The following is a 6,230-nucleotide window of genomic DNA, read 5'->3' as shown; positions in this document are numbered from 1 at the left end:
TGTATGTATACGTTGAAATGCATATGTATGCATATGTGCATGTGTGGGGGTTCATGCATATAAATGTGTATGTGGGTGGATTGGGCTATTCTTTTGTCTGTTTCTTTGCGCTACCTACCTATCACGGGAGACAGAGACAAAGTATAACAAATAAAGAAATAAAATATATATACATATATATATATATATATATATATATATATATATATATATATATATATATATATATATATATCTTTTTTTTTTTTTTTTGCTTTGTCGCTGTCTCCCGCGTTTGCGAGGTAGCGCAAGGAAACAGACGAAAGAAATGGCCCAACCCACCCCCATACACATGTATATACATACGTCCACACTCGCAAATATACATACCTACACAGCTTTCCATGGTTTACCCCAGACGCTTCACATGCCTTGATTCAATCCACTGACAGCACTTCAACCCCGGTATACCACATCGATCCAATTCACTCTATTCCTTGCCCTCCTGTCACCCTCCTGCATGTTCAGGCCCCGATCACACAAAATCTTTTTCACTCCATCTTTCCACCTCCAATTTGGTCTCCCTCTTCTCCTCGTTCCCTCCACCTCCGACACATATATCCTCTTGGTCAATCTTTCCTCACTCATTCTCTCCATGTGCCCAAACCACTTCAAAACACCCTCTTCTGCTCTCTCAACCACGCTCTTTTTATTTCCACACATCTCTCTTACCCTTACGTTACTTACTCGATCAAAGCACCTCACACCACATATTGTCCTCAAACATCTCATTTCCAGCACATCCATCCTCCTGCGCACAACTCTATCCATAGCCCACGCCTCGCAACCATACAACATTGTTGGAACCACTATTCCTTCAAACATACCCATTTTTGCTCTCCGAGATAATGTTCTCGACTTCCACACATTCTTCAAGGCTCCCAGAATTTTCGCCCCCTCCCCCACCCTATGATCCACTTCCGCTTCCATGGTTCCATCCGCTGCCAGATCCACTCCCAGATATCTAAAACACTTCACTTCCTCCAGTTTTTCTCCATTCAAACTCACCTCCCAATTGACTTGACCCTCAACCCTACTGTACCTAATAACCTTGCTCTTATTCACATTTACTCTTAACTTTCTTCTTCCACACACTTTACCAAACTCAGTCACCAGCTTCTGCAGTTTCTCACATGAATCATTTATTTATTTGTTATACTTTGTCGCTGTCTCCCGCTTTAGCGAGGTAACGCAAGGAAACATAAGAAAGACTGGCTCATCCCACCCACATACAAATGTACATACATACACGTCCACACATGCACATATACACAGCTAAACATCTCAACGTAGATATATACATGTATATATATTCCTATGAGTCAATGGGGAAATGAAACACGATAAGTTCCCAAGTGCACTTTCGTGTAATAATTCATTTTCCCCGTGGACTCATAGAATTATCTTGATCACGCGCAAAATTGTGATCCTTACCAATATATATATATATATATATATATATATATATATATATATATATATATATATATATATATATATATATATATATATATATATATATATATATATATATATATACATATACATATACATATATATATATATATATATATATATATATATATATATATATATATATATATATATATATATATATATATATATATATATATACATATATATATATATATATATATATATATGTATATATATATATATATATATATATATATATATATATATATATATATATATATATATATATATACGTACATATATACACATGTACATAATTCATACTTCCTGCCCTTATTCATTCTAGTTGCCACTACACCACACATGAAATGATAACTCCATCCGCCCCTCACGCACGCGAGATAGCGTTAGGAAAAGACAACAAAGGCCACATTCGTTCACACTCAGTCTCTAGCTGGCATGTATAATGCACAGAAACCACACTTCCTTTTCCACATCCAGGCCCCACAAAATATTTCATGGTTTATCTCAGATGCTTCACATGCCCTGCTGGTCCAATACATTGACAGCACGTCGACCCCAGTATACGACATTGTTCCAATTCACTCCATTCCTTGGAAGCCTTTCACCATCCTGCTAGTTCACGTCCCGATCGCTCAAAAACATTTTTACTCCATCCTTCCACCTCCAATTTGGTCTCCCAATTCTCGTTCCCTCCGCCTCTGACGCATATATCCTCTTTTGTCAATCTTTCTCCCTCATTCTCTCCATGTGACCAAACCATTTCAAAACACCCTCTTCTGCTCTCTCAACCGCACCCCTTTTATTGCCACACATCTGTCTTAACCTTTCATTACTTACTCGATCAAACAACCTCACACCACATCTTGTCTTCAAACATCTCATTTCCAACATATCCACCCTCCTCGGCGCAATCCTATTTATATCCCACGCCTCGCAACCATATAATATTGTTGGAACTACTACTCCTTCAAACATACCTATTTTTGCTTTCCGAGATAATGTTCTAGCTTTCCACACATTTTTCCACGCTCCCAGAATTTTCGCCCCCTCCCCCACCCTGTGACTTACTTCCGCTTCCATGGCTCCATCCGCTGCCAAATCCACTCCCAGATATCTAAAACACTTTACTTCCTCCAGTTTTTCTCCATTCAAACTTACCTCCCAGTTGACTTGTCCCCTAACCCTACTGTACCGAATAACCTTGCTCAGCTTTCTTCTTTCACATACTTTACTAAACTCAGTCACCAGCCTCCAGCGCTCTGTCATCAGCAAACAACGATTGACTCACTTCCCAAGCTCTCTCATCCACAACAGATTGCATACTTGCCCTTCTCTCCAAACGTCTTGCATTCACCTCCCTAACAACCCCATCCATAAACAAATTAAACAATAATGGAGACATCACGCACACCTGCCGCAAACCGACATTCACTGAGAACCAGTCACTTTCTTCCTACTCGCACACATGCCTTACATCCTTGATAAAATCTTTTCACTGCTTCTAGCAACTTACCTCCCATACCATATATTCTTAATACCTTCCACAGAGCATCCCTATCAACTCTATCATATGCCATCTCCAGATCAATAAATGCTACATACAAATTCATTTGTTTTTCTAAGTATTTCTCACATACATTCTTCAGAGCAAACACCTGATCTACACATCCTCTACCACTTCTGTAACCACACTGCTCTTCCCCAGTCTGATGCTCTGTACATGCCTTCACCCTCTCAATCAATAACCTCCCATATAATTCATTTCCCAAGAATACTCAACAAACTTATTCCTCTGTAATTTGAACACTCAACGCTATCCCCTTTGGTTTTCTACAATGGCACTATGCATGCATTCCGCCAATCCTTAGGTACTTCACCATGAGCCATATATACATTAAATATCCTTACCAACCAGTCAACAACATTGTCATCTACTTTTTAACAAATTCCATCGCAATACCATCCAAACCCGCCGCCTTGCCGGCTTTCATCTCGCAAAGCTTTCGCTTCCTCTTCTCTGCGTACCAAAGCATTCTCTATAGCCCTCTCACTTCGCACACCACCTCGACCAAAACACCCTATATCTGCCGCTCTATCATCTAACACATTGAACAAACTTTCAAAATACTCCATCTCCTTCTCACATCACCACTACTTTATCACCTCCCCATTAGCCCCCTTCACCGTTGTTCCCATTTGTTCTCTTGTCTTACGCACTTTATTTACCTCCTTCCAAAACATCGCATTCTCCCGAAAATTTGATGATGCTCTCTCACCCCAACTCTCATTTGCCCTCTTTTTCACCTCTTGCACCTTTCTCTTGACCTCCTGCCTCCTTCTTTTATACATCTCCCAGTCATTTGTACTATTTACCTGCAAAAATCGTCCAAATGCCTTTCTCTTCTCTTTCACTAATAATCTTACTTCTTCATCCCACCACTCACTATCCTTTCTAATCTGCCCACCTCCCACGCATCTCATGCCACAAGAATCTTTTGCGCATGCCATCACTGTTTCCCTTAATACAGCCGGTGTAAAAGTCACCCTCGATTTGGAGACATCTGCATTTTTGGATGGAGGGAAAAAGTGTAGCCTTATGCTAATTAAAGAAGGGAAAGGGGGGTGGGGGTTAGATGCATTATCATTGAATAATTCAAAACTAGCACAAGCTGTGAATAACGTTCTAATTTGCGATTAATATCAATCTAAGTATATTTGCTTAGTTCGACTTAATTCTACATTTGCTTCATAAGATACTGTGTTGAACTGAGGTGTCATTTATGAGAAAACTCCTCTCTCCACTTTTCCCTCTTTACCTTGTTACCCCTTCACAGCTGGTTTCACACGTCACAGAGAGACGGGACTGACAATGCTGACCGTCCCTGTTAGAATTGGAGGTGGCTGTACATGAGCTGTTTAAGGGAAAGTCACAGGTCGAGATGAAGAATAACGATCTGTATAAACAGACAAATGAATGAAAAGGGAGTACAGATGCTGATGCTGATAGAATGGTTGATGAGGTATTGAAAAGAAAACCAAATAATGAAGTTCTACGGAAAAACAGGTAAGTTATTCTGCATTTGCAGATTTTTTAGGTTTACGATTCAAAAAGGTCTTAAATTAGATACTAGATGACTGCTTTGGATACTGATTAATGTGGTTTAAATTTGGGTTGTACTGCATATGCAGTATTTTCTGTGCGTCCTTGCCTTCAGTTCTTCAACTAATTTCCTAAAACTATACATCATGTTGTGGGGCTTCCCAATGCAAACGAAAAGTGAGACATGAATAGAAAGATTAACTAAGTGAACATATACCTCACCTTGTTTACTTTTTCCACCACTCTTTTTGGTAGTGGATGGAGATATGGCCGAACTGGTCCCTAGTGTGTACACTTCAACATGCTCGTGACTGCTGGTACATTCTAGGTGCTGAGGTTGAATGGGTATGAAGTCTGGATACTTTGTTTTTTTGGGCAACTGCAGAAAACAAGACTAAATAAATTTTGTGCTTGAAAAAAAGAGCTTAGTTTCTCACAAATGAATTGGACACATTTCCTTGATATAACACATTCATCCCCCAATGGGTGGAATAATTTCCTATTGAGATAACTTTGTGCATTCACTCTCTGCCAATCAGCAACGATGACCTTATCGTTTCATTGGCCAACCAATGGACAGCCTAGCTTCCTCTACTATTTCTATTTCAATAACATCACCATGGTGGTGGTCATCGTCGCTAAAAGGAACGTTTTTCAGGGGATAAGGGAAGGAATAACGGAATGAAAATTCGAAAATTTGCTCGCGGTGCACCATCCCAAAAAGAAAGCTTCTTTTCTCTCCACGGTTGCTCTGTCCCCCGAGATGAGAGTATTACAACATGGATTTGGAAGGTCAAAGGAATACATCTCCCTCGCAGGTAGAAAACCCAGTGCTGCGCAGGGTAGATCTCTGATGTATAGAGTACGGTAACCTTTATCTTAATCTCCTTCAGTTCCCAAGACAGAATCTAGCCACCAGCGCCCTATCATCAGCGAACAACAACTGACTCACTTCCTAAGCTCTCTCATCCACAACAGACTTCATTCTTGCCCCTCTTTCCAAAACTCTTGCATTCGCCTCCCTAACAACCCCATCTATAAACAAATTAAACAACCATGGAGACATCACACACCCCTGCCGCAAACCTATATTCACTGAGAACCAATCACTTTCCTCTCTTCCTACACGTACACATGCCTTAAATCCTCGATAAAAACTTTTCACTGCTTCTAACAACTTGCAACCCACACCATATACTCTTAATACCTTCCACAGAGCATCTCTATCAACTCTGTCATATGCCTTCTCCAGATCCATAAATGCTACATACAAATCCATTTGCTTTTCTAAGTATTTCTCACATACTTTCTTCAAAGCAAACACCTGATCCACACATCCTCTACCACTTCTGAAACCACACTGCTCTTCCCCAATCTGATGCTCTGTACATGACTTCACTCTCTCATTCAATACCCTCCCATATAATTTACCAGGAATACGCAACAAACTTATACCTCTGTAATTTGAGCACTCGCTCTTATCCCCTTTGCCTTTGTACAATGGCACTATACACGCATTCCTCCAATCCTCAGGCACCTTACCATGAGTCATATATACATTAAATAACCTTACCAACCAGTCAACAATACACTCCCCCCCTTTTTTAATAGATTCCACTGCAATATCATC

Source organism: Panulirus ornatus, chromosome 38, assembly GCF_036320965.1.
Source record: "Panulirus ornatus isolate Po-2019 chromosome 38, ASM3632096v1, whole genome shotgun sequence".
Classification (NCBI taxonomy): Eukaryota; Metazoa; Arthropoda; class Malacostraca; order Decapoda; family Palinuridae; genus Panulirus; species Panulirus ornatus.
Note: the sequence above shows the minus strand (reverse complement) of the source record.